Below are 15923 nucleotides of genomic sequence, written 5' to 3'. Positions count from 1 at the left end.
CCCCATCGCTCATCTGTATCATATCCTGCTCAACTGTCGTGTTTTGCATCTACCAGCTTCATAGGTAACTGATGTCACTGCTCAGCTTTGTGTTTAGTGAAGTAATTGTTGGTTAACAGCCACTGTTAACCTTTAGAATTTTATTTTTATTTTGAGGAGTGGATTTAAGGATTCACAAAGTCCCTATTGTGTCACTTAAAAAATTTCTTGATCTGTAAGTTCAAATTTAAAAAGCCGTATTTTATGCTTAAAAATACATTAGAATGCATATGTAAGTGCTCTGTAAACGAAAAACTTATTGAGTGGTATGATCAGTTTTGTGGCCTTCAAGCAACAGTAGCACTCACAGGAGGAACAATGTGAACTCAGGGCAAGTATGCTAGGTATACACACACCCTATACTGGCCTCATGCCAGTGTCACTCCATTCAGCTGTCATTACTTTCCTGAGGTCAGAGTTTGGCAGTAGGGTGTTGTTGGACTTTGAGCATGTGTATAATTCAAATAGCAAATCACGTAAGAAGAGTTAACTACTGTACAAACAACTAAAAACCAATTCTCATTATCATGGCTGCTTTTATGTAAAATTATCTGCTACATTTTACAACTCATGTATTTAATGGAGGATGACCCCAGTGGCCTTGGAGAAACACCGAAAGAACATTTAATTGGGTAATAAGCTTAATACCCTAAGCCAGTGTCTGACCATTCTATACTTCCTACTTCCAAGTATGAATGGCACGTGAATCTTCTATTTCCATCATACTGTGAGTACACCTGTTCTTAAATTCACACTGAATAGCTGTTCAGTTCAGTTCAGTCTCTCAGATGTATCCAACTCTTTGTGGGAAATAGCAACCCACTCCAGTATTCATGCCTGGAAAATCCCATGGACCAAGGAGCCTGGTGGGCTACAGTCCATGGGGTTGCAGAGTCGGACACGACTAAGCGACTTCACTTCACTTTGCAACCCCATGAATCACAGCTCGCCAGGCCTCCCTGTCTATCACCAACTCCTGGAGTTCACTCAGTGGTTCTAATGAAATTTAAATTTGAGCAGTTAAGCCACCTCAAAACATAATCAGATAAATCTAAAACCAAGCAGATATATCTAGCTATATATACTATACAGAGGATTAATAAATAATCTGGTACAACTGCATGGGCACTTTGTAACTGAGGTATAACCACTCTTGGGAGAAAAAAATGGCAGGTACATTTTGCTTTCACAAGGTTACAAATTTATTTTCAGGAATCTTGATACTAGTATCAAAAAAAAAATGTTTTAAGGAATACAGTTTTGGCTTACAGATTACAAATACTGGATTGGCCAGAAAGGTCCTTCAATTTTTAAGTTAAAAAAAAAAAAGACATTTTTTCCTTTCACCAAGAACTTTATTGAAGAATGTAGTCACTGTTTTATTTCACTACCTTCTGACATTTTTTAGGCAACTTTTTAATTCCAACTTACCAAAACTTTTTATATTTTTGAGCAAAGAACTGTTTAGGTGCCTTTTACAGTCTTCCAGGGAATTGAAATTTTTTCCATTAAGATAATTTTTTTAAAGACCAAAGTAAATGTAAATCTGAAGGCTTACTGTCTGGAGAATATGGAAAATGAATCAACTTACCAGCCAAACTAAGACAGTTTTTGCCTGGTCATCAAACATTCAGACTTGTGTTATCCTGATGGAAGACTATGCTTTTTCTATTGATTAATTACAGACACTTTTCATCAAGTTTTAGCTAGTTTAAGCGGGAGCATCGTCCAGTGAGAAACCTCCAATATGAAACTTCGCAAACCACTTGCAAGATGTTCGATCAGTCACAGCACTATCTCCATACTCTGCATAAATCTTTGTGTTTCAGTAGCATTTTTACCTTTCTTGAAATAAAAAGGCACAATATGCTGAAAATGTTTTCTTCTATCTTCAATATTAAAATAACTACACAAAAATTCACCCATTTTTATAACATTTTTTAAAGTGCATGCTGGTATGTCAGCTGTTATGATACAGTTTAACAAAATTATTTCAAATAAAGATTAGCACTAGAGCCATCTTATGGAAAAAAATACATTTAGACTGAAAAAACACTTATCTGATAAGACTATCCATTCACTTTCATTTCTGTCATTCACAAGGGAATCTGAAAAATAAAAATTTAAATTTAAATCCTCCATATATTTTACTGATTGAAACATTAGAGTACTCAAAATTTGAAGAGCAAATTCAGATTACAAATTAATTCTCATTAATACATTTATCAAAATACTGTTAAGTCAGAAGAAATCCACAAATGAAAAAAATGAAGTCTTAATGTAAAAACTCAAATATTGTTCCTCACCTTTCGCAATGAAACTCATACTAAAAATTTTTACTTTCCTACACTATGACACCATATTGCATTTATCATGCCTAGGTTATTTATTAACTGGTCTTTCCTAAGGATTCCCCATCAAGTGTAAAAGCAATGCATATGAAATGATTGACAGATTTCTCCCTCTCAAAGCCCTTTACATGTTTTCCACTTAACTGTTTTCAAATTATTTTTTAAAAGGAATTCTAAAACATGAAACGAGTACAGCTACTCTTAATTGCAACCAAGTAAAAGCTTTTACTGACCATGTGTATGTATTTATTACAGTGTTTACTATAATACTATAATAAATGTATTCCGCCCCACCTAGCCTCCCATGGGAGTTGTTCAAGAAATCATCTTTGTATCTGTACTGGTGAGCACATGGTAGGGATTCAAATGCTAAGGGTATGTATTTTTTAAAATGAAATAATTCATACTAGTTAACTAAAGGGTAAAATATACTTAAAAATACTAGTTCACAACTGTACTGATCAGAGGCTTCTAAATTAAGACAAGCATGGTTTATGATCTGAGCAGATCTGGAAAACCTAAACTCAGGAAATCCATAAACTCTGGAGGAATCTTGCCTGCATGGTAATGGGATTTTTCTTGCCATAAAACTAGGGCTTCCTCTCTGCCACAACTATAACCATGATTTCAGAATAAGAAAACCAGTATCATAATGAAAACCAGGATAGTGGTTTATAACCTAATGTAGGTTTCATACTGGCTTTGCCATTTCGGCTTGGGCAAGTTACTTATTCCCTCATCTATAAAATAATTATACCCACTTAACAATAACATCGAAAACAGGGATACTAAGGTATAAATTTAAATTTGTACAAGATTTTGTGTTGGAAATTAAAAATGCTGGTGAGAAAATGAACTAAAGTTATGGGAAGACTCAGTATTGTCAGTTCTCTCTAAAATGATTTATAAATTTAATGTAAAACCCAATCAAATTTGCAAGTGGTTTATTTGGGGAGTGTATGTGTGGGGTGTGTATAAAGAAATCAACAAGCTATTGCTAACATTTACTTGGGAAAAGAAATTAGAATAGCCAAAACATTTTCTAAAAAGAAAAAATTACAAGGCCTATGCCATCTGATTTCAAGACAACTATAAATTTAATATTATTAATGGAAAAGAAAACTCTAAAAATAGACTCATTAAATACTTGGTTGATTGTGACAGAGGTGAAAAGACGCATCAGTGGAGAAAGACAGTGCTTTTCCACCAACGGTGCTGGAGCAACAGGGACATGTGTATAGAAAAAGAAACTAACACCAAAAACCAAACCATACCTTGTACCATATACAGAAATTAACTCAAAGTGATGGTGAGTCAAAATACCTCAAAGTCTAAAACTTCTGGATGAAAAAAAGAATCTTTGTGACCCTGGTTTAAAGAAGAGTTCTCAGATACTATAATATACCAAAAGCATGATACATAAATGAAAAAAACTGACAAACTGAATATCACCCAAATTAAAAGCTTCTGCTCTCCTTTAAGAGGATGAAAAGGAAAAGACTAGAGAAAATAAATCACATCTGACAAAGGATAGCAGACCAGAATGTATAAAAACTCTGAAAATTGAACAACCCAATTTTAAAAAATGGGAAAAAGACTCAAATTTGTATTACAAATAAAACTAATGTTCTTTCTTTAACCATCCTAACACTGCAAGAGGTAATCACCATATTATACATAAACACACACAGACACACACCTTTCCAGTCAACAAATAACAATTCTTAAAGTAAATGCTGGTGTAATTATAAAGACTGTTACAGAGCGAGGGTCCTAATACATCTTGAGTTTGTGTTTGACGTGTATGATTAGAATTTGACTTTTTACTATGTGGAACCATGAAGTGGAATTTTAGGGAAAAGTCATTGAAATAAGGAGTTCAACTATACAATCAATATGGAATTTATTAAAAACTTAATTCTTTTGGAAAAGTCAATAGGCTTCAAGGCTAATGTAATATGAGAAAATCTGACATAGAAAATAACCCATCTTTAGTAGACTGGGTTTAAGAGTCAGCAGCAATCAAGTGACAGCACAGTAAAGATTCAGTGCAAATATTTAGATGTCTACAATATATCATATTGCCAGGAAAAACTAAAAACCAAGTATTATGCAATTCTTCCCCCTTTGGGAAAAAGACCTTTAAAAATCACTAGCAAGATATATTAGAAATACATGTGCATGTATTATTATGTACACATAACCAGTATGTATATACTGACCTCCAAATGTGTGTGCTTTGGGAAGGGGAAGTGATAAATCCTGACAAATGAGGAAAGGAATCTTGAACCGTTTCCTGGATATCTGGTGGATAAACTCTTCAACCACTGAATTTAGGAGAAAAACTAAGGATGTCAACAATTAATAGGAAAAAAACTGAGATGTCAATAACTGAAACAAAGTAAAAAGAATATTTCATGTAAGAATATGAAGATGAGATGACAAATGGGCACACATGCAGCAGATTACTATTTCTCCATCTGGTTAAGAGACCACCTGCATAATAAATCTCCAAAGAAGTGAATTCATGAGATCTGAATTGAGTCCCGTTAATCTATTTTGAACAAGTACCTGATGTAATGCTACTGAATACACTAAAATGTGAGAATCACTGATTTGGGTATAGCATGAATATGGCAACAAATGGTTATTAAAGAGTTTTAAGAGATTAGATTTCTGATGTATAGCAAAATGGAAGATGAAGCTGTAGGGCATGATGGGTACTTGGGAAAACTTTTTTCCACTGGATTTTAAAGTAACATGTTTCAGAAATAGGAGCACATAACTAGATAAAAGAAATATATGGAGAAACTTTATAATAGATGATTTCTAATATCTCACTTCAACGTCAGTTGAACATCTTCAACATGAAGCGGGACAGAGCCAGGTAGCTGATAAGGAAAAAATAATGTATAAGAGTTCAGAGATTAAAAGCAACTTAAAAAAAAAAAGCATCTTTTATTATATTTTACAAACAGGTCAAGACAGAAAAATAGCTCTGATTTAAAACAGGCCAGGTCAATACGGTCAAAGAAAATTTTACATGTGGGCTCAGTTCTGCCATTGCAACGAACCTGAACACAAGACTCCCTTACCAGCAATATGAAGGGACTCAGGTTTACACTGAAAGCATCTTCTACTGATATGTTCTATTACATGTTCTATTAACACATAATTTGAAGTTCATTTCATAGGATAAAAATGTTACTGCTATTTAGTCACTAAATCATATCTGACTCTTTTGCGACCCTATGGACTACAGCCCACCAGGCTGCTCTGTCCATGGAATTTCTCAGCCAAGAATTCTGGAGTGGGTTGCCATTTCCTTTTCCAGGGATCTTCCTGACCCAGGCATCAAACCTGCATCCCCTCTGTTGGCAAGTGGATTCTTTACCACTGAGCTATCTGGATAAAGAATAAGTGACAGATAATTCTATTTACATAAATGTTATTTACTATTTTAACAAGAGATTAACATCATTTTACGGCAAGCTTTTCCCCAAAGATATTCAATATTCACAAGGTAGCCAATTTCAATTAATCACTATTTGATCTTTCACCTGTCCCTACTGTAAATGGAATAAACGTGGCTGAATGCAGTTCTTACATATTTCTAGAGGAAAGGTCTACTAGAAATGAACACAGATAAAACTTCCTTCACAGGGAATACAATGAATTCACTCAACAGACTGAAACATGTTTGACATGGAAAGCCTAACAGGCAAGTCACCAATGCTGGCAAGTTTATACTTTAGCAATTACTTCTGACAACAAAGTTTTTCTTCCTTGTTGGCATCCCTTTCATGATAAGCCAAATGAAGCTTTCTGACAAATGACTTCATGTGAAGACTTGTCGTGCCATCCCCTCTCCCTCAATCTAGATATTTGGACAGCTTTCAAAATGACTTTCAGAAGAGATGCTTTCAGGCTTGTCTACTCTAAATCCATTCTTTTCCCTAAATGGAAATCTGACAAAACAGGAAGTATTTGGCAGCACAGAGAAGCAAGTCTTGCGGCTTCAGTTTTTACTGGTAACAGACTAAGTTCTTCATGACTCTGTAACAAAATGCAGAACTACAAATCTGAGAAGAAAACAACAAAACCCTGCCTTGGTTACCAAGCTTCCCTTGGCATTTTAAAGGTCTTAAAAAGACAGTATCACATGATACATAGAGAAATAAGAAACAGGAAGATGGTTTTCCTTTTGTTATGTTACTTCATTTAAGAATCCCCCTCCTTACCCTGTCTGACCAAAAGCTAAGCCACCAAAACTATACACACATTGAAAGGAGTTTTATGTCTGGATCTAAAGACTAAGAAACACAAAGACTCACCCTAACTACAAATAAATATACACCCTTAAATGGGCTGTTAGGATTAGCAGAATCAATAACACATTATCAAACATACCGTAAATAAAAAAGAATCCTCCCCCGTGATTTCAAGTTGCCACCCTCTACACTCAATTTCACTGCTGCTGAAAACAACTAGAAGCATTTTCAGGTAACAGTTTGTACATTCACTTTTAAGCTATCACACTTAAGTGTACGAAAATATATCAAAGTGCCTTCTAAGTGTTAAAACCTACCAAATAAATGTAAACCATTGTTAGTCAGGTCCATTTTCCTACTCCTCAAAAGCAGGTTCATATCTGTAAGTTATAAAATTAATTTGCAGGTCACAATTTTTTTAAAAAGTGGACCACAGGAGAAAAAAACTAGAGTGCACTGTACTTTCATTTGTTGTATGAGAAGTACACACACATACACAGAACAGAAACATCACTAAAATGAAATTAATCAATAACCTTGCTTAGCTGTAATTCCAAGTATCTGTTTTGTCAGAACACTTGTTAGATATAAAACAGTGAGACTGGGTAAGGACATTAAAGCTTCTGTCAATTTGAACCCATTCAGCAGGAATAGCAGCAAATTCCAAAAGTGCTAAAATTATCAAGTCAATGTCTGATACTTCTGATTTTCAGGGGTTAAGTATCAGGTATATAAACACTATCTCACCCAGTTCCGATTTTCAGCCTACTCCTCCTCTCATGTCTAGAGGCATTATGGTATTATGCTAAGAAAAATGGACTTGGAGAGAGAGATTATGGGTTCAATAACTGAGTCAGGTCATTTGTATATTGTTACTGGCAGCAGATGTACCCTTAATCCTGGCCAAACTTTTCACAAATTTGGACCACTGAAAATGAGGAAGATTGGTGGGCAGGCAGACCTGTGAAAATTCGGTTGTCAGAAAAACAATCCCTCTGGTGGTTAATTAGACACACTAGCCTTTATAAAGCAATAGGAAATCATTCTAACGAAAATCCTTGACCTGTGGATAGTCCCCGGAGTCATCTAGCCCACTATACATTCTGGAATCTGACCCATTTCCTAAACCTCAAGTGATCTCATTTTAAGTAACTCATCAGGCAGGTTGTTCCTAGTGTACAAAAACTGACAAAGCACATTTTTACTGGCATGCATTCTCCATTAACTATCACCTTTTAGCTTGCTATATTTTTTTATAAACTGTTACTCCACAAATGAGTGCCTTCTAAGTGCCAAGGCTGGTGACAGGTTCTAAACCTACAAAAGTGAATAAGGTACAATTCTAAGATATCATAACTTAGTGAAGGACATTTAAGTAGACAAAACGGTAATAAAGCAATATAGAAAGTGGTATAAATTATGCAAAATGAAATACATGAAATTCATACAGACACATTACCTATAGCTGCAGAAATATCAAGAAAGCATCACTTAAAAAAGCAGCTTTTGAATATTTGACAATAGGGCAATATTCTAGATGGTGAGAAAAGTATGAATAAAAACAAAGAACTGGGAAAATACAGACTTTATGCAGGACAGCCACGATAGTTTTAGTGTGACTATAGCAAATAATACCTGAAGGGAGGAAGTATGAAGTTCTGAGAGAGGTTGATATGACCTTCAGGAAGGGGAGACGAAAGAGTCTAGATGCTTTATTTCTGTATATAAATATAAAATTCTCTTGGAATGACAAACATTATGTAACAGGACACGCACACTAACACAATCACCTAATATCTAGCATCATTATAAGTACTTTACATCTATTAACTCATTTAATACTAATCCTAACCAAGTCAGCTCTATTACTATCCCTATTTTATAGCTGAGGCAGAGGTTAAGAAATCTACCCTAAACCACCCATCCCCACAAAAAGCCTGGCCACATATATACATTCTAAAGCTCAAGTATCTTCTTTGCTATTCCTGAATAATTTTTAAAATTGTAATTCTAGTGGGGATACTGGGGAGACCTAAATCTTCTAAGTGTGACTTAGTCTTTGAAATATACAAGATAAATATTTTAAATTTTTTCAAAAATGAAAACTATGATAACTAGAATTACCAATTTTCAATGTACTCATTTTGAAATGTATAGAAATATCGAATCACTATGTTGTGTACCAGAAACCAACACACAGTAGTTTGTCAATTATACTTCAAAAACAAAGACATCAGATTTGTGGTCATCAGAGGTGGGGAATATGAGGAGGGGGAATTAGATAAGGGTAGTCAAAAGGGACAAACTGCCAGTTATGAGTACTGAGATTAAAACTCAGAACTAAGAAAGCCCTAATAAAAGCACCAAAATATCTAATGGAATAATGGAATTAAAAGTCAGAATACAGGGAACTCCCTGGAGGTCCAGTGGTTAGGACTCCTCGCTTTCACTGGTTGGGGAAGTTTAAGATCCCACAAGCTACACCACACGGCCAGAAAGGCAGAATACAGAAAACAATACAAGGCCTAGCATATGCCTTATCCCCTAGGGATCTCACAGGCACTTTCACAAAAGGAAGAACACACACTTACTGTTCAGGCTCTAACTAGCAGGTTAAAACTGATTTCACCTTCCTTACCAACCAGCAGTCTCTTCTGCCTTTCCAAGTTTATTAACGGCACCATCTATTTCCCACTTTTTAGAATCCTGAGGTTGTTTTCCTTCTTCTTTACTTCTGTCATCAACTGATCAACTGGGAATCACATGTCATCAACTGGAAATCAAATGCTCTTTTTCTCACAATCTCGTGCTCACCTATTCTTCTCTCCAGGCCCTACTCACGCTGGTTTCACCTCATGCTACACCCCAGCAAGAGTATCTTAATGGTTTCCCTACCTTCAATTCCTGTGTCACTTCTCCAGTCATACTGGATACTGTTTCCAAATAATTTTCCAATAATACATTTTGTATCTACTCAAAACCCTCAACAAATAATTTTCCAATAATACATTTTGTATCTACTCAAAACCCTCAACAAAAATAATGAAAACCAAAAGGGAAGTCTCTATGCAAAAGTATCTGCAGCAACTTACTACTAAATATATAATGAAATCAAAAGAATTAGGGAACAAAATATCAAAACTCTCATATATATAAATGGACAAAAGCCTTGAATAGACAACTTGTCCATTGCTAAGAATCAGTAAGTGAAATTATGGATAAAGGTCCCATTTCATTAGCTAACAACAAAAATATTACAGAGAAAGAGTTCAACATATTATTGAATCAGCAAAAATGATTATAATTAAAGGCTACCCAAGGCTGGTAGTTAAACTCACAGGAAAGGTGACAATGTAAATTATAACTCTTTTCGGAAAACAACGTGGCAACGTTTCAGAGTCATAAAAATGTTCACACATTTTTATGCCTTGATTTAAACCTTTTAAATCAATCCTAAAAGAACAGTGCAAAAGAAAAAATACTCTATGTGCATAGATAATTATAGCACAATTTTTCTATGGGTAAACAACAGAAAAATAAAGTTAGATGGAAACAGTTTGATGGAAAACTTTCAGACATTAAAATTACTGTGGAGGTCGTGCAGTCATATTGAATACCTATTACAATATTAAGTAATGAAGAAAAACAAAAATTTCTCTAAGTCTAAAAAAAACTACATGTGCACAGACTGGAAGAAGCAAATTAAAAAATCTAATGTTAGGGTGGGATTAGAAGTAATTTTTAAATTCCATCTTGATTTGTAAAATCTGAAAATAAAACAAAAAAATAATCACTTTCTGCTCACGTCCCAGCTCTCAAGGCCCTCTAGAAGTGTCCAAACCTATATAAAACAAGCACTATATAAAATTCTGATGTGCAACTAATTCTAGAAACCTTGACAAGCTGGTTTCACACAATATTCCCAAGGTAAACTTTAACAAGCCATCCTTTCCAAACTGGTTTTCTCGTTGTCCCAAACACAGCTTTTCTTAAGTACTTCATCCTTGTTCACAACCTTCATCCGCTTAGAAAGACTTCCTTTCTTCTAATTCTACGTATCATTAACCTTGAAAAGTCTTCAATGATGGCTAAAAATATTTCTTTCTGTTCTGTATTATAAAACCAATTTGTTGCAAAAAACAATTAGATTTAACAATATACTGAACTTTGACAAATCTATTTTTCTCATAACAAGATTTAAATCAAAATAAGAAGACATCTACTAGGGCAAAAGACCATATAGTTTTACAAAGGCTGCTTTGGCTGCAAATAAGCAAATTTAGTAACTTTTCAAAAAATGAAACCATTAGGAAAGCAGCTACACTCAGCACAGCAATTTGCTCTACTTTTCAATATATAGACATTCAGAAAGAACTGTACAGTGGGACAAATTCTATAATATTTAAAGAGACAGACATAATAGTAACAAGGCCCATCTTGATTACTAAAGAATATTTAAGTAAAATTGCATACCAGAAATATAATTTCAACAGATAGCAGATCCAGGTCTTTTAAAAACTGGAACCCCTTTCCATTTCTTCAGAGTGAGGCTCCCTCTAGAAGACAAAAGACTTTTTTGAGTATGCTATATGGCAACCCCCCCCAACACAAAATAAACTGTTTTGCTTCATTTCTAAACACTTTTCCTGATGAGACCTTTGTATGTCAAGTGTTTTACCATACGTTAAAAAAAAAAGTCACGAAAATATTCACTGTGCTCTGTCATTAAAAATTCAGAAATGGGAACACCATCAATGGGTAAAAAAAATTCATAGAGATGTTCTAATTTTGAGATTTCAGTCTAAAATACCACATGTGCATGCTCAGTCACTCCAGTCGTGTCTGACTCTTTGCAACCCTATGGACTGTAGCCCACCAGACTCCTCTGTCCATGGGATTCGCCAGGGAAGAATACTGCAGTGGGTTGCCATGCCTTCCTCCAGGGGATTATTTCCGACCCAGGGATATCAAACCTGCAACTCCCGTGCTGCAGATGGATTCTTTACCACTGAGGCACTGGGGAAGCCCCTAAGGTATCATGTCCATGAAGCTGATTTTACACGCTCGTTTGAATCCTTGACCAAATAAATAAAATATTCTGCTTTCAAAATAGTTTTTCTTCATAAAAACATTATATTAAAAACTTGACAATTTTGATTCTGTAGAAACATTATTCTAACAATTTGGGCTCACTGAAATAGATTACAAAAACCAATTCTATCAAAATTAATTTTCTTTCATTTATTCCTAAGAGATGATTTATAAATGTTCAGTTAATATTCACCTCTAGTTTCCTTCCACTAAAGTATCATAAAATCTTAAAAAAAAAGAGACAAATGTCATGAATTTGTCTATTAAACTATTGTTAATGGTTTTCTAAATCTTTATTACATGAGCAATTACAAGTCAACTCAAGTACTAAAAGTATTTGAAACATTAAAAAAAATTGAAAGTTAAGCTGGCACTGGTAAAATACAAATTTTCAGAAGAGAATTACTGTTAAAGAAAATGTAGGTCTGCTTATTCCATGTTTTCTATATAAAAGTACATAAAGATTCATAAGAAATAGTGACAGCATACATATATTAGGTAGGGTAACGTAACAGTGATTAAACGTGATGAGAGAGGCACACAGAGGGTCTTACGAGTACAAAAGCACCTGGGAATGACCCTAGTTCAATTCCTGGATCGTGAAGATCTGCTGGAGAAGGGATAGGCTTTATTCTTGGGCTTCCCTGGTGGCTCAGCTGGTAAAGAATCTGCCTGCAATGAGGAAGAGACCAGGGTTCAATCCCTGGGTTGGGAAGACCCTCTGGAGAAGGGAATGGCTACCCACTCCAGTATTCTGGCCTGGAGAATTCCATGCCATGGACTGTACAGTCCATGGGGTTGCAAAGAGTGGGACACAACTACGACTTTCACTTCACTTTCAGGAAGGTTACATGAAAACATAGTTAATCTCAACTAACTCTACCATAAAAATAATTTGTTTTTAGTAATTTGAAATGTCCCTTTTGCATAACAAAATGTTTCACTGTACAAACACCCAACTGTACTGGAGCAAAAAAATAAATTTCAAGAATATACGCCTAAAAGGTCCAAAAAATTCTCATTTATTTTATTAAATGGGTGACACAAAAGACTGATAATTTTACCTGACTAAACAGAGACCGACTGAGCAGATAAAGCTCAAAAATAGAGCTAAATTATATAAAGAAAAGGAGGGCAGGAGAGGAAAGAGAGTAATAAAAGGAAAAAGTACAAGAAAAAAAGAGCAAACGGTTTGATGGACAGTGGTATGATTTCTTTGCCCTTTTATTTCCACTTCTAGAAATTTATTCTGAAGAAATAATCGGGCAAGTCAGGAAATACCTAGATGCATAGAAATTTTAGTCATAGACACCAGTTCTCAGAGAATATCTTTTGCAAAACACGCACAAAGATATTTAGACATATTACTGCTCTTACAAAAATTAAGAGATCTGGTTACATAAAATATGGCACATTTATCCTACAGAACACTATGCAACCATGAACACATATGTTCCCAGTATTTCCCACAAAGAAAAAAACTTGAATGACAAAATGAGCACGACTAGAATGACCTTTATTTTGTAAAACAAAACCAGAGAAAAAGAGAAATCTCTCTGAATAATATATAAGTATGGTATAAACTGCAATCACCTTTTGGTAGTGGTGATACAAGACACTTCACTTTTTTCTCTTTTGTTTTTTTGGTAATTTGCAAACACCCACTGACAGGCATTATTTGGATCAGATAATAAGTTTTAAGTCAGGCAGTGGCATTACAGGTGATTACCCCCTGGGGAAGCTGAATAGTACTACATATTCTATAATTTCCTTAAAAAAAAAAAAAAAAGGTTAACTTCCAAATTCTTACTGAAACATCTTTTCTATATGCCACATTTTTTAATATGGAGGAAAAAAATCATAAAAATTTACATATTATTCCTTGATAAACGTATTAAGTACCTAATATTCTAGAAATGGGAACAGCATGAGTGGGTAAACAAATTCATGTGTGTCCTAACTTTAAGACTGCCTTCTAAAGTATCACTGTCAGGAAGGGAATTACAGATTCATTTGAACCCTTGACCAAAGACTTTTTAAACTACCACTCTTTGATTTTGTTATTTATGGCTCTACTTATTGATCCATAAAAAACTTTCCAGGCACTCTCCCCAATTCCAAACATTTTTACAGACATTAGAACTCACCTCAGGAATACTTGCAGATGTCTGTCACTGAGCTGTTGTGTTTTCTTCAGACCAACTGCTAAAAAAGCCCAAATAAATCATTAAATCACTCGATCATTTTCTAGTCTGGAGCCCCACCAATACAACAATAGGGTTCAAAACAAGTATTATGAGGATCATTTTAAGCAGCTATTCAAATCAGTGTAATTAGTTGACTCAATAAAAATACTATTAATAAGCATTACATTTTCTTAACAAATAATTCTTAAAAAACTGTTACGAGTGAAAAAATGATTCAGCTTTAGTAAAGATGTCCTCGAGTACATTTAGTCAACGTGGATTACTGTCTATATTTTACATTTCCTTGATTATTTCAATCTTTAAAATAACTTGCCCAATAATACTTTATTCCTACCATTTCAAATGAGAGTTTTCTGAAACAGAGTACAAGATCTTGCTCATGGAGCAAAATCAATAGCTGCTCTAACAAAGTCCTATCGGGGAGGTTCTTTCATTTAATGTTTTCAGTCCCCGCAAATCCACTGCTCTTTCCTTTCGAAAAGCAGCGTGAGCCCCGTGCACTATGGCACTGCCATTTGTCTATGGTTAGAGCAGCAGAGTCGTGCTAACAAGGGAATTCGAATTCCTCAGCACCCAAACTCAGCGTTTCCTTCTGTCTCCTCATTGCTTAACTGCGTGAGGAGCACGCGGAAACACCTTCCCACGGAGGATGGGACTAAGAACCCTCCTCTCCCCATCTTAACTGGTGAGGAACCTTCTTCAGTCGGTGGCTTTGGTCGCAGAACATGACAAGCTGCCGAAACCACTTCCAAACGGAGGACGCACTGCTCTGAGATGAGCAGAATCCCGAAAATCCCTCACCCTCCCGAGAGGACCCCAAACGGTCAGCCCGGCGAAGGAGACGTGCACGTCCCCTCTGCCTCTTTCTCTGAGGCCACGGGAGACGAAGCCTCGCCCCCTCTCAGCCAGTCCCCCGCCCCCGCCCGCGACCAGCTCCCCAGCCCGGCGCAGAGAGATCTCTGCTATGGCCGCCGCGCGGCCCCCTCACTTCCGGTGCCGGTGCCGCTAGAGCTGCGCCATCCCCCAGTCTACCGGACAACCACCGCTTTCAACCGACCTTTCTGAGAGATCCGGACTCTTCCGACCTTCACTAGGTGCTGTCCTGGAGGAACCAGCGGATGGTTGCCGCAGTTAAATGAATTCACGGGATATAGATTCCGCTCACCTCTCGCCAGAAACATAAAATGCGATACAGCTGCGGCCACCTCTGCCCAGACAAAATGGCGCCGAGAAGCTGGTTCAGCGCAGGCGCCTTGGAAAGACCCTGCCCCGCCCCCGTGTAAGTCCTGGCCGCAGCTCCGGGTTCGGTTTCCATGGGACACTCCACCGCCAATCCTCGTGCCGCACTGCTCTTCCTGACCCCTCAATTGACCAATCAGTGCTCAGTCGAGCACATCCGTAGTCGTAGTTACCAATCATTTTTCAGGATTTGCTTACTCAATACCTGATTCTCCAGTAACGTTAGTCTTCGGAGACAGCCAATCATAAGTGGAAAATGTCCTACCTGCTGTTTTTCGCACCAATCCGTGAAGTTTCAGAGCTACATCCAATGAGGACGGCAGGTAGCGAACTCCAATCCGAAACTCTTCGGCGTCATGAGCAGCCAATAGGAGTTCGTGTAGAAGCGAGTCTGCTCAACAGCTTGTTATTTGGTGGATTGTGGCAGTAAATCGGGCGAGTGGGGAACCCGGCGCAGGAACTGCCGCCGCGGCCGGGAGTGGTGCTGCCCGGACGGGGGCCCACGGGGGTCAGCGGGGCGGAGGACTCGGGAGCTGACAGCGAGCACTTCACCCACAGTTGGTAGGTGAGGAGAAGGGAAGCGAGGGTACTGAGTGGACGAAGCGGCACTAGCAGCTGGCGCTGCTGCCCGGGGTCCCGGTGCAGTTGGAAGCTTAGGAGGTGGGGAGGGGGATGCTTGGCAAGCGGGGCGATGAGCACCGGGGAAGGGGCCAGTCTTGGAGCAG

The 15923-nt window shown here is 36.9% G+C and overlaps 1 protein-coding gene and 1 long non-coding RNA gene across 8 annotated transcripts in view; one reads left to right on the top strand and one right to left on the bottom strand.

Moving 5' to 3' along the window:
• Positions 1 to 1380: 1380 nt before the first annotated feature.
• On the bottom strand, positions 1381 to 15223 carry LOC120852889. Of its 5 annotated transcripts, XR_005718680.1 has the most exons (7): positions 15017 to 15209; positions 13900 to 13957; positions 11135 to 11217; positions 5232 to 5281; positions 4613 to 4735; positions 2096 to 2147; positions 1381 to 1843 (listed from the first exon to the last, which is right to left on the bottom strand). It is a non-coding gene; the product is annotated as an uncharacterized LOC120852889 (long non-coding RNA). The 5 variants fall into 5 exon arrangements; XR_005718677.1 differs by having other exon boundaries at positions 4613 to 5281; positions 15017 to 15223; XR_005718679.1 differs by having other exon boundaries at positions 2096 to 4735; positions 15017 to 15106.
• ARID4A (AT-rich interaction domain 4A) overlaps positions 15216 to 15923 on the top strand; it is a 59434-nt gene continuing 58726 nt past the window's right edge. For 2 of the 3 annotated variants that reach the window (XM_040226363.1, XM_040226360.1), the window contains exon 1: positions 15216 to 15759. The gene's annotated coding sequence lies outside the window, so the exon portion shown is untranslated. Of the gene's footprint in view, positions 15764 to 15923 lie in introns of all 3 variants that reach the window. The other variant, XM_040226361.1, reaches the window with a different exon arrangement.

The sequence above is a fragment of the Oryx dammah genome, unplaced genomic scaffold, assembly GCF_014754425.2.
Source record: "Oryx dammah isolate SB20612 unplaced genomic scaffold, SCBI_Odam_1.1 HiC_scaffold_26, whole genome shotgun sequence".
Taxonomy (NCBI): Eukaryota; Metazoa; Chordata; class Mammalia; order Artiodactyla; family Bovidae; genus Oryx; species Oryx dammah.
Note: the sequence above shows the minus strand (reverse complement) of the source record. Positions and strands in the feature narration are given on the sequence as shown.